At 50.0% G+C, this 13,783-nt stretch overlaps 1 protein-coding gene across 1 annotated transcript in view; it reads left to right on the forward strand.

Moving 5' to 3' along the window:
• Positions 1–1,355: 1,355 nt before the first annotated feature.
• Positions 1,356–13,783, forward strand: part of kank2 (KN motif and ankyrin repeat domains 2) — an 86,844-nt gene continuing 74,416 nt past the window's right edge. The window contains exon 1 of the mRNA XM_028823867.2: positions 1,356–1,510. The gene's annotated coding sequence lies outside the window, so the exon portion shown is untranslated. The remainder of the gene's footprint in view (positions 1,511–13,783) is intronic.

Genomic DNA, 13,783 nt, shown 5'->3' on the forward strand with positions numbered 1-13,783 from the left:
CAGATGGCATAAACTAAAAGAACATGAAAATGCCCACCATCTTAGGCAGTGGGCCAGTAAAAGGACTGGGCTGTAGATGCTTGACAAGATAGTTTACTTTCCTGTCGTTATCGTCCTCTCCCTCCTGTACAATTTGGCACGTCAGTTTATTATCTGGGCCTGCTCTTTAGAACCTGAGCCCGTCCCAGCAGGAGCCCACCCTGGACAGCAGAGGGGGGCACACACACACCGCCAGTCTTGGAGGTGCCAGTGAACCCTGCATGCAGCTCACGGGTTGCATTATTAGGACTGACGTTTTATTTCATTTTTAGCCTGAAAAAGAAGATCATCATCTTGGCACCGTTTCCAGGACAAGAAGCAAACACCCTGCAGGTCCTCAGCTGGCATCTTCTTCAAATACGCGTCAAATGCCAGGGAAAGGACGACTCTAGGACGCTGGCCTTGGTTGTAGAGTTTCAAACAAACAAGCCATATCTGAAAGAGGCAAACAGAAATAGAAAGATTAAAATGGGCAAAAGAACACAGAGAGTGGAGAGAAGAGGGCCGCGGGCGTACAGTACGCTGGAGTTTGGTGTGTGTGCAAGACAACTGAGGACCTGTAAGGCATTTGTTTCTCCCACTGCACACTCCACTCTCCTTCTCCTTGTATGCAGTTGTCCATCTGCGTCTTCCCCTTTCTTTTCTACCCTGGTCAGATCCCAATTGCTCCCCAGACAGTGAAAGACACCTTCTATGAAATCTTCAGGTATTTGGCAATCAGTCCCATGGCAGGGCCTTCATTGTGCCAACCAAACAACAGACGAACATGTTTCTTACATAAGCCGTTTCATTTTGGCCATTTTTGAACCCAGAGCTGACCTTTAGGATTGTCAGGACCTTGTAATCCAACTGAACAGAGTGACATATCTCAGATGTGCGAATGCCATGACAGAGGTTTCTCTAATAACCAATTGGCAATTCAAGTGACAAATTAAGGATAAGCTGAGGGACACTGAAGCGCCGGCTGCTGAAAATGGGGCGTGGTCCTCACATGTGAGTAATAAATTAAAAATCAGCCATGTCCGGCGCTAATAGCCATTAGTAACGCTAGTAACGTCTTGGCTGTGTTTTCAAATCAATGAGCATTTCTGGGCGTGTCCAGACTTCCAGGCGAATTATTAAGTTCGTTAAATTCAAAACCTAGCAGTCAGTCTATTAGGGGTGTCAGCGCTCACCTTTATACAGTTATGGAGGTCTGTCCAGCACAGGAAATAGCCCAAAAACTTCAAGTTAGCCACCAGGATGCAGAATAACAAGAAAAAATCGCCTCCAAGCTGGGCTCGCCTTGCGCCTTCTCGGCGGTGAGCCGTTGCCCTTTTAAGAGCGCGGAGGGGGCGGGGCCATGCTGTGTTTGTTTGTGCCTGGGCGCGGGTGGGCGCTCTCTCGCGCAGGCTAGCTCGGGCACGCGCTGTCAGTGAGCGGCGGACGGGCTGCTGGATCCGTGGAGCTCGGGACAGGAGCAGGAGTGCAGGTAGGGCTCATCTGCTTATTTAATCGATTTCAGTGTTACTTTTTGTAAGAAAAAAAATAAACGAAATTAAAAATGATAACCTCCTGCGCTTGGCGAGGAGCTGCCTTTATATCCACGGGGAAGCGATGGAGTGGTCGCGCGTCTGCCCAGGGTGGGAATGAGTGAGGGAAGCACGAGCGTGAGAAGCAAAGCAATGTCCTGGAGCCCGAGTGTAGCGGACGAGTGATAGATGGTGTGCTACAATGCGCTCACTCCCCGACGCCGCACGAGTTTGTTTTATGCGCTCCGTGTAGCTGTGAAGGCGCGCGCTCTAGTGGACGGGCGCGCGCCGTCCTTTTGTTACATTCTCCGTGTTTTGTACTTTTCACGTTGCAAACTCTTTGAGCCCAATCGGGTGAAGTGAAACATGAAATCTCCGATCGGGACTGGATCGGTGCAAACTCCAGTTTTAAAAATGCATCTGAAAAGCCAGCGGCGCGCAGGGGACCGCGGCTCATTATCGACGTCGGAAAGACCGTTACATTGTCGGCTCGCCCCCCGACTAGACGCTGCCCCAGATTGTCTCATCAAATGGCGAACGGGGTGGCCCGCGTTTGGAGTTTTGGTGTGAAAACTGCAGGCGCTGTTTAAACGAGACCAGATGTGATGTGATGGACCTCGGAAGAAATTGAAAATAAAAAGAAAAAAGGGCGCAGCGAATGAAGCGCAAAGCTGCTTCGACACTTTCTGTAACACCAATAAGCGGGCGTCATCTCGCTTGGGTCTGCTCGGGGGGAAACGCCGGGCTCTCTGGGACCCCGAGTCACGCGCTGAACACTCCCACCCCACCCCCCCACGTCCACAACCGCTCAGATTGAACGACCTCGTTGGGACAGTTTGGGAAAAGTGGGCGAGCGGTGATCTTTGTGCAGACTGTTTAAACAGCTTTTCAAGGCTGAACACTGCGGGGTGTGTGTGTGTCCGATACAGATGTTTATCATTAGCCATCCCGCCGGTCCGGGGCAGGCTGTGCCCACCCGCCCCCTGTACCGGCTCCAGCCCGCCCTCTTCCTCTTCGTTTGGTGATGCTTACTCCTAATTACCAGCGAGGTCGCCCACACGAGTCTGCCTGTCCTGCTCGGGGAACATGAAAATGAATCGTGACGTTGGACTTCATCGGCTCATTCATCCCTCCGTCCGTTTGGTGACCCGCGTGTCCGCTACGTTGGTTTGTGTTTCGATCGACTGAGCTCGGGACCCTCTGCTGCGAGGCGCTCGGGATGTCTGGACCCTTGGACATCAGTTTACTTTTGATGGCAATAGATCGATGGAAATACTGAAGTTTAAAAACAAGAGAATTTTAGAGAATAAAGAAAAAAGGTGGAGGGGAGGAGAAATAGAGAAGTCGCGTGAGAAGGATGAATGAGAACAGGTGGGCCAAAGGCCGGGGAGACCTGCTGGAGGAAGAGTGGGGTGGACTGAAACACCCAGGAACGTTTAAGAGAAGCACAAGAGTATCCAGGAGGTAACCGAGAAAAATGGAGAGAATCGTGTAACTCGGTGGGGCCTCAGTTTAAGACGAGCCCAGAGTTACGAATGAAGAAAATGAAAAGTAATCGAGTTTGGGGACAAGAGAATCCTGTGGCCGTCACGATGGAGAACCGGCACCGCGATTTAGAATAACTGAGAAGAAAAAAAAACACATTCATAAACCCGAGAGCTGCCAGAGCTACACACATGGACAGCAGGACCCCCAGAAACTGATGCACAATGTGGCACCTGCCTGTGGGAAAGGTAACGAGGAGCTGCGGAGTGAAGTGGTGGGAGCGAAAAGGGGCGAGGACGGATGGGCCGAGCGATATTTCCGAATGTGTGCAAAGAAATCTGTTATATAGCGCCTTACACTTACCTGTTATATGGAATCTTTATTTAATTATTTTATAGGTCATTGCATTTCTTTCTATTATATAACGCCTTCCTCTCTCTCCTTGTGTCTCTGTCTACATGTACTGCATATATGAATTTCGTTTCATGTCCGGGAATCGCATCCCTCGGTTTATATAACTGATAGGCCAGCTTCGTACGATGACGTCACTATACAGCAGAGGAGCATCAGAGAAGGTGTCCGTCGTCTGTCTGCACATGGAGAAGGCCGCCTAGCACTCCGACCCTCCGCCATCTCGAAATTGTATTAAGGGAGTCCAGAGGCTGGAAGAATGGATGGACCGACAGGCAGATGGTGTCGCCGTCTGGTGTCTAAGACCTTGAACTACCATTAACAAAACAAATGTATGTGGCAGTAAAGCCGCTTGGCTTGAGACAGATGCAGACAGATGGATTATCAATATGGGTATCCGTGTGTGTGTAGCGTTTTCTTCAGTGCTGTTCATCAACATTAATAACACAACCTTAAACGTATGCTTATGATTTCTATTTCAGATATTGTCCCGTTAGACTCTAAAGGGGAGGGTTGACAGTTCAGTCAGACGTTATAAAGCGCCTTTCGCAGTGCGCACCTCAAGTGGAGGCCTGAAGAAGTTAAGCGAGCAGCCCGATGGACATAAGAACTGAGCGGGGAACCTCGTAGTTTATTCATTAATGTTCTTCTTCTTATTATTATTATTTATTATTATTATTACTGTATTAACAAGCTCTTTTCAAAGCCATTTCATGCAGTTATGAGCTGTGAGGACCTACAGAGCCTGCAGGGCTGAACACTAAGAGAGGCGATGACGATGATGAATATTAATATTATTATTATGGTCAGAGTACACACCCTGAATGTAATTATTATTAATAGTAGTATTAGTATGACAATTATTAACAAACGTATTTCATTCAGTTGTGGTTGGAGGGCACAAAACCCGTCGCAGCAGCAGTGAGCACCGCAGCAGTACCGTTATTATTATTGTTGTTATGATTATTATTATTATTATTAAGTGGCTAGCGAATCAGTCAAGTGGGTAACTTTGTGACGATGGCTAATTTATTATTATGATTATGAGCGTTGTCTTTTCAAACCCACTTTATTCAGGTGTGGGTTGCCAGAGCCTACCCCAGCCGCATTGGACACTACGATCAGCAGCAGTGTTATTATTATTATTATTATTATTATTATTATTGTTGTTTTTATCTATTCTTATAATAATGGATTTTTCTGATGTCTTTTATGCAATGCCGTGCTTATGAGCTCCAGCTGTTCTGGTGTCACGCAGGCAGATAAAGCGCCTTGCTCAGGTCACACTGGGCTCCAGTTGAACTCGTACACTTGTGGTGGTCCCGTGCCAGCGGTCACTCAGCTGAATTCAGTTTAGTCTTCTGTGTCTGCACACGGTGTGGTTAGGTGTAATTGCTAATGGGTGGGTGCGTGTCATTTAGGGTCTCGGGCACCTCTGAGATGCCACGTATTGTGCTCACTTTAAAAGGGTCCGAGCTGAGTGACCCCGGACTCTTGGCCTGCTACTACTGGACCCCTCAACAGCACCTTTGTGATGACTGAATGGTCAGCCAGTTGCATTGCAACACTTTTAAAGGGGCAGAGTGACTGGGGATGGGGGGGGGGGGTTTATTCACAGAGATGCTTGCTGGATGCTCTCCGCCCTTTGCCAGCGATCTGGGGGGTCTTGACGTTCAGCACCAAGGAGGGACTTTTGGTTTGAGTGACAAGCCCAAGCAGCACCTGTGTCACCTACAGAGATGTGATGCCCACTGTGGTGCGTCAGGTGTAACCAGGGACCACTCGTAGGGGTCTGCATTCATGATCAGGTGGGCCTTCATCACTGGCCACCACTGGTGTTGAGTGCTGATGCAGAAGGGCGCAGGGTCTTTGTTAGTGACAAGCTCCCTTCATTCTTAGGAGTAATGACCCCCTGATTATTTTTTATTTTATTTCGCCTTATGTAATTTCTTGTATTAGGAATTTGTTAGTTTTCGCATACCCCTTGAGGTCAGGGCGCAGGGTCAGCCATCGTACAGCGAGCGCCCCTGGAGCAATTACAGGTTAAGGGTCTTGCTCAAGGGCCCAGCAGAGTAGGATCTCTTTTGGCCGTGACGGCGACAGGGGTGCAGTCCAGATTCAGTATAGCAGGACCCTCGCCCCACAGATGAGGAGATCCTGTCACCCGTTATGTGACCTTTTTTGGCAGGCCTGGACTAACAAACAGCCCCTCAGAACACGTGTGGCCCTTGCTAGGACCCCAGTGACACTTTTTGCTCTGTTGCCTGTGTGGCGCGTCACCTCCGCAGGGGAGCAGATGCACAATGTGTGTGTCTGGAGGGGCCACAGGACAGCGAGTGGTCTGCACCTGTCTGACCCCACGGGTTCAGTTCATTCAGGCACAAGTCATTCCATTTGGGGGTTCTGTCGTCTGAGCCAAAGGAGAAGTCCGCAGAGGGCCGGGGGGCTAATCAGGCTTCTGTTCCTCACTGTGGGCTCCTTCCACATGTATCGCCCACCATTGGAGTTTGCTTGATACCAATGACCTCTGTGGCTTCTGGACCACTATGTGTTGTCTATCTGCTTATCCATCTCCAGTGGTTTCAGAAAGTATTGAGACCCCCCTTATTTTCTGCACACTTTGCTGTGTAATGGGTTTCATTTTAAATGAATACGTTTCACATCTTTGCCCATCAGTCCACGTCTCGGTAAGCCCTAATGACTCGGTGACAACTCCTTTAACAATCGAAACAGAAATCTCTACTTCAGAGGAGAATTCAGACCCTACTTTGTAGCTTGAGGTCTGCTCGGTAAGTCTCTACGAGCTTCGCACCCCTCCATCTTCCTGGCAGATCCCCTCAGGCTCCGCTCCATTGGGTGGGAAGAGTCTGAACTTCAGGTGTCTCCTCACATCTTCAATGGGGTTCAAGTCTGGGCCCCTCGAGGACACTCGGATCGGACCCTTGTCCCAACGCCACTCCTGTGCTGCCTTGGCCGTACCCTTCAGGGCCCCATTCTGAGGGGGGTGCACTCCGGAGCAGGTGGGCCACATTCTGACCAGTCTCCCTGTACCCCCCCCCCCCAGACCCCATGCATGCTTCATTATAGGGGTGGGATTGGGCAGACATGCCTGGTCTTCACCAGACGTTGTGTGTAAAGCTCACCGTTCATCTCGTCAGACCACAGAGTCTTTGTCCCTCCTGCCCTTGTCATCCTTCCTTTACTCGAGAGGGGCTCCCGTCCGGCCCCCCTACCACAGACGCCTGATTGGTGGAGTGCGGCTCAGCTTGTTGTACTTCTGACGGGTTCTCCCATCTCGGCAGAGGACCCCCGAGTGACTGTTAGGCCTTTTGGCTACTCGGTTTGGCCAGGTAGCCAGCACTATGAGGGGTCCCGATGGTTTCCCAATCCTCAAGGCCCCCGATGGTTTGGTCCCCTCGCCCTCATTGATGTCTCACCATTGTGGCCGTCAACAGAGAGTCCCTCTGCCTTTTTAGCTTGTGTGTTGTCCCGGTATGCAGAGTGAATTGTGGATCTCTCTCTCCTCGGGTCCTCGTACCCCCTTTCTAAACGACAATGTGCAGTCCATTCAACGGGCCACAGGTGGGTTCCTGAAGTTCTAGAAACATCTCAAAGAATCGGGAGGCGCCTGAGCACAAAATCTGGAGGGCAAAAGCCGAGAGGGTCTGAATTAGGGATGAGAGATTTCAGATTGTGATTTTTAATAAACGTGCAAACCTGTCTGAAAACGCGTCACTTTGTCACTGTCTGTCACGGAGTGTGACTCGATGGGCAAAAATGTCAAATGTGATTCATTTAAACTGAAATCCACAACACAGTAAAGGGGTCTCAAGCCTCTCTAGACAGACAGAAACCACACAGTGGTCCAGACACATGGAGGTCATTAGTATCAAGTAAACTCCAGTGGTGGGTGATGCACGTGAGACCACCTTGTGACAAACTGAAGAAGCCCCTGGTTACTCAGCGGACTTCTCCGTGGCCTCAGATTTGGTTAATTGCCTCAGTTGCTCAGATGCAGTTTGCACTGCAGGACCCCCCAGATGGAATGACTTGAATGAACTGAACCCGTGGGGTCAGACAGGTGCAGACTGCTGTCCTGTGGCCCCCTCCAGACACACGATGTGCATCTGCTCCCCTGTAGAGATGACACACCACAACGACAACAGAGCAAAAGTGTCACTGGGGTCCTAGCGTGGGCCACACAAGTTCTGTTAGAGTGTGCTGTAACACTGTCCATCTTGTATATAGCGCCGTTCATATGTACCTGCCTGTCTGTCTGTCTTATATAGTGCCTTTGCTACGTGTCTGTCTGCCTCTGCCGCACATCACACGGACATTCGCACACACCGACGCCCTTCTCCCTTTCTTTCACCTTGCTAATGTGTTACAGACCGTGGCGGGCGATGTTAATTTTAGTAGCCTAATTACTGGTGACGAGAGTCATTTGCTTTTGTTAAAGACTCTTTGCGACTTCGACACTGACGAGCGCGCGGGGGTCCCCGCATCAATTCTGCGGCCTTTTCCACGCACACGTGCCTTTTTTTTTCCATTGCGGCCTGAATTTGAGCGCTCAGGTGCGGCGCGCCGCCGCCGGCTGTCGTGCGTCTGGGAGACAAAGCGGCCGTCTAGGGGCCTGGCGCGCGCTCCCGCGTTCGCCGCTCCACTCCACACCTCTGCGCGCCGCCGATCGGGGCGCCTCGTCTGCTCCTTCATTTTCTTTTCGGCGGCTGGCGAGGCTGGCGAGGTGGGTTAAACCGCTGGGTCACATCAGCGCGGCTTGGCTGGGCTGCTGAAATGAAACGCCGCCTAAAGTGCACAAAGTAACGGCGCTTCACTGTCCCCCTCGTTTTGGTGGCGTTGTAATCATCACAATGCCCGGGATGCGCGTCGCTTTCAGGATGGGGAGCTGAATTTCGAAGACCCCCTCGTTATAAATTAATCCCACACCCAGCCTGCCGAAAGAAACGAGTTGGGGTAACGCGGAGATGATGCACTTCAGAGAGCCCTAAGCACACGACTTTGGACGAGCTGCATTTTTTCCATGTACTGTAAATAGAAATTGTTCTTCCTTTTTATTTTTGGCAGCCTTGTTGGGTTACTTTGGGACTTTCTGCTGAGAAAGTGGAGAATCCTACTGGACTTCTGCCAGACCCCTGTGCGACACAGCTGGGCCAGCAGTCGAGTGGGAGCCTCTGGATGTTAGTGGCCGGTCAAGGGGGTCGACAGTCAGCTGCTCGGTTGGAGTAACGCTGTGCAGTGCGCGGTGTTCGCCAGCAGGCGGGGCTGCTCTTGTTCCAATATAAAGGTCGCAACCGTCGGGGTCGGCAGGGAAGCGGGGCACGACACTGGACGGGACGCCAATTTAAGATCGCAGGCTGGCCGCGTTGCCATTGATATTTTATGAACTAATGTAGCGCCTTTCAGAAGGAGCTGCTTTATGGGTGTTACACATTCACTTGGGCAAGAAGACGGCGACGAGATCGTCAAGTCTGACACGTCCTGTGACCAAAAGTCGTGTAATGCGACATTGGCTTTAAATGTCCCAGCCGAGTTCAAATGGGGAATCAGCAGCGGCGTTACGTTTTTCTGTATTTTTATTTAGGGCCTTTTATCACAGGGTGTGTAATGAAGTGTCACAGTGTGGCACCTCATCAGAATAACTTAAAGCCACACACACTTCCCGCTCTGAAGGAGAGAAATCGGGAAAAGATAAAGGAATTAGACCTTAAAAATAAACGAGATGGACATTCAGAGTATTGACTTTGAACTTCACCACCTCTGACGTGGCTTTACGTAACACTGTTGGCATTTGGTGCCATATCAGCTTCTTGGGTATTATGGTAAAAGGCACTACAGGTATATAAAGTGACAAAAGTAAAACCTCACATACCGGGGGCGAGGCATGGGGTGCCACTCGTCAACACGCACGTATAGCCAGTAAGTAAATGACGTGTAACGATTGATAATATGAAGGGGAAAAGTCGACGGAATGGAATAAAAAAAATCGTGTCTCAATAGTAGCAATTAATAAAGTCTATCTATCTATCTATCTAATCCTGCCAACTACGCTAATCTATCTATCTATCTATCTAATCCTGCCAACTACGCTAATCTATCTATCTATCATTATATAGTACCTTTCACATCTATCTATCTATCTAATCCTGCCAACTACGCTAATCTATCTATCTATCTATCATTATATAGTACCTTTCACATCTATCTATCTATCTATCTAATCCTGCCAACTACACTAATCTATCTATCTATCATTATATAGTACCTTTCACATCTATCTATCTATCTATCTATCTAATCCTGCCAACTACACTAATCTATCTATCATTATATAGTACCTTTCACATCTATCTATCTATCTATCTAATCCTGCCAACTACACTAATCTATCTATCTATCTATCATTATATAGTACCTTTCACATATATCTATCTATCTATCTAATCCTGCCAACTACGCTAATCTATCTATCTATCTATTGCCAGTCATACTACACGAGCATACATGAAGAGTGGCACAAAGGTTGGAATCCAGGCAGGTGTGCTTCCTGTGATGATGATAGCATAGGATAAGACCCCTCAGTGGTGTTTACTTCAGGGGCACCTGGGGGGGCTGCAGCCTATAGATTAGATTAGTCAGTCAGTCATTGTCTAACCCGCTTAGTCCTGAACAGGGTCATGGAGGTCTGCTGGAGCCCCTCTCAGCGGGCATAGGGGGCAGACCCTAGACAAGGTGCCAGTCCATCGCAGGACGCACACACCTGGGCCAGTTTAGGATCACCAGTCACCTAACCTGCATGTCTTCGGACTGTGGGAGGAAATCCACGCAGACACATGAAGAACATGCAGACTCCATACGGGGGGGGGGCGCAAACTCTGGTCTGCTTACTGTGGGGCAGCAGTGTAACTACTGCGCCACTGTGCCACCCCCTAGATTAGAGCAGATACACTTTATTAAACTGATGGGGACATTCAGATGCATACAGCAGGAGAAACATAACATAAAGTCGCAGGACAAATAATAACAGCCGATTAATCAATCAATAGATAAACTTAACGAGAACATCGGGTGTAAGCACTGAGTTTTCTGATAGCATTGGGCAAAAAAAAAGACCCCCAGAGGCGCTTCTTAGCACACTGTGGTGGAATGAGCCTGTGGCTAAAGGAGCTGTAAGAGACAGCGCCCCCTGGAGTAGCAGCCGTTGGGTGTAAGGCAGAAAGGAGCCCCCCGGATGCACTGCCAGCTCATAACCCCCCATATCTATCTATAATATATATCGACTAGTGGTGTCCTGTGAGGGGCTTGTCATGCCATCATCACCGTGATCACACCATACAGTGTGCTATTGGGGGGCACTGACACAGACAGAGGGTTTGTCTTGTAAGTAATCGGCTCCAGCTGGCACACCTGAAGGAATTGATGGCATCAACATTCAAGGCTTCGTGAAGTTCCACTGCTGCAGAAAGGCTTTAAGCTGTTAATCCGTTACGTGTTCCCTTTTTGTATAATCAGTAAAACGATTTTATTTTTTAGTTTTGGTAACCTAAACACGTTTTTTGACCCTCTGGCAGTTGTTCGCTTTTCTCTTAAGGTTATTCACAGGACTTGAACTGCTTACATTTCAATTAAAAAGGAACAAAATGCAGGTGTTCAAAAAGTGGACTTCCTGCGGCAGCCTCTGCTACTCGGCACGGGGATGCTGGGCGTAAGCGGGCACCGTGTGGGCTGGGCACTGTGTGGGCCAGGCACCATGGCGTAATGTTGAGTGTGACCACCATGTGTCGTGGTGTTAGCAGGACGGTAGCTGCAGTCAGACCACCAGGTGGTGCACACGTTAGCTCATATTCTGCGTTGGCACAGAGTGCGGGAGGCAGCACATTTAATAAGAAATTGGCAGCACAAGTCTGAGATTAGAGCGACTGGCACCCCCCTTTCTCTGAACCTGCCACGTTTCTGCCTTCATCAACAATGGGGTCCTTCGGTGTGCCACACAATCCAATGCCAAAGGCTGCCCCCTGCATCCCACCCATCAGCTCTGTGTAGGGGATGCACAAAACCTGTTGGGGAAAGGGGGGGGGTGTGTGTTTGGGGGGATGCAACCAACCTGGCAGAAGAAAGCCCCTGTAGTGCAGAAGTGTGTGAAACAGTGGAAGAGGAGCAGGTTTGGAAGTTCTCCTGTAAGTCTAAATGAGGGCCCACTGCATACGGACCCCCTGTGCCGTCACCATTTTATATTCCTGCCCATGCTAACATGCAGGGGAGCTTCTTGGCAATAAAAGGCGCTCTATATAATATATATATCAATATATAAATGCAGACGTGCTGCAGTAATGGAGTAATGTGGCATGAGGGGGCCTGAAACAGAAAACTCGAGCTAGTTGAACACCCCCACCCCTCCCCCCCGGGTATTTGGTTTTATTTCCAGAGTGCAATCCCAATTCACACGTGTCACCGTTTACATGTCACACGAGTGGCTCTTTGGAAATGGGGACACAGACTTTTCATGGAGGGAGGCGGGCAGATGGCGCCTTTCATTTCAGGATGAAGAGCTGCTGTCAGGCTGGCATCACTCCTCTCCGCCGGTGTAGCTGAGATTCCAGATGTGCAGGGCATCCCTTCAAAAGCTGATGCTCTTCTCTCCCTGACTGCCTTCGCCTCCCCCCCCCCATCCCATAAGGAGTTTGCCTGGGGACCAGAACGGTGACAGTATGATAGCAAGTCCTGCGTGATTTGATTAATGACCCGATGCGAAGCCGCAAATGTCAACCTGACTGGTGCTGGTGGTGAAAAGAGGGGCCGGCGAGCACAAAGCAAACCATGCTGCGTGGAGTGAAGGACATGGTGGGCAAATACAATTTTTAGGTTAGTACAGCCATAGTGGGGTTTGGTGACAGTGGGACAATGCTGGATCTTGCAGTCCCCTGATGCTGAGCAGTCGAAGCAGAAATGCCTGGATGGTGACAAACCACTGAGGCTCAGACTGCAACCCCATTGGCTGGGAAGTCTGCCAATGTCCGATTAGGAAGACGGCTGGAAGGCCCGCCTCCACTGTAAGAGGAGGAGGTGCCATTTTTGGCTTCCGTGATTGGTGGATTTCTCACCCAGCATGCCACCTTTGAATCTGTGGTCCTCATATTAACAGCTGGATGACAGTTTGTCCCCTTCTTTCTTATGGGGACCCCGAAGAATTTCGGTGGGCGTGTGCTGGACGTCACCACCAGTGCTGCACAGAGGCTCGTTCTGCTTTTAGAATCTGCTGTCTTCTTTCTCTCACTGGCTTTAATACACACAGTATCTAAGACACACACACACACACACATTGAAAAAGCAAACGATTGTGTCCGTCTGCCACCCGATTCCTTGTCAACCACATGACGTTTGATCCTGGTCTTGAGTCACAAGTTTATGACAAGACGCGCAATGGTGCAGCACAAAACAAACGTGACAGACGGCAATCTTGGTGAAGTCCGCGCCTTTCTTCTGCCAAACCCATCAATATGGTGACGGGGTGAAAATGAAAAAGGGCAGCGACGTCTGCTGAGCACGAGGCAACTTGCAGAAGCCAATTAGGTGACAGAAAGAAGAACAGCAGCCTTGTCATCTGGTGCTCGTCACCCACCTGAGGCGTGGCAACCTGCTGGGGCAGCAGTGGAGGTCTGCAGTATTTGTGACAGGGATGGGTGTTGCCCCTTTTCTTAGTCGGAATTCCTGGGGGACGTGTGTTCTACCAGTATGCTGGGTGGGAGTATCCCTGTGGTGGAGGTGGGTCTCCCATTTGTCTTCCCACAGTGCAGCATGGGAGCCGTAGTTCTGATGGGTGGCCCTGCTGGGGTACTTGGGTGTCACCATGGGGATGTAGCAGGGAAGACCACTTGACCCAGAAAGGCTTCCTGGTGGTAATGTTGTTGTTGTTGCAGCAGAACTCCCAGGCCCAGGATAAAAAGGCAGGCGTCGCTGCTCCTCCATCCACAGGCGAGTTGGCATCAGAAGAGGACAAAAGAAAAGAGGAAGAAGCAGCCTGGCTGTGGGGGCATTTTGACAAATAAAATAGTCATTTGAACCCAGGACTTGGGTTTGGGGGCTCTCTTAGCCCCCTACTGGCTACTATATGCATACTGTGTGTGTGTAGATGGACAGATATGTACAGAACAGGCAGGAACAGATTTATTACCCTTCTTGATGCCCCCCAGGCCAGTAATGGGCACAGGGTGTGAGATCTGCAGGAGTTTTAGGGACGGCAGACAGTCTGGACCTCCCCAGTCACACTCTGTGGTATTGGGGGGTCTGACGTTGGCACTAGGAGCTCCTCGGGGGTCCCT

The sequence above is a fragment of the Erpetoichthys calabaricus genome, chromosome 17 (genome assembly GCF_900747795.2).
Source record: "Erpetoichthys calabaricus chromosome 17, fErpCal1.3, whole genome shotgun sequence".
Classification (NCBI taxonomy): domain Eukaryota; kingdom Metazoa; phylum Chordata; class Cladistia; order Polypteriformes; family Polypteridae; genus Erpetoichthys; species Erpetoichthys calabaricus.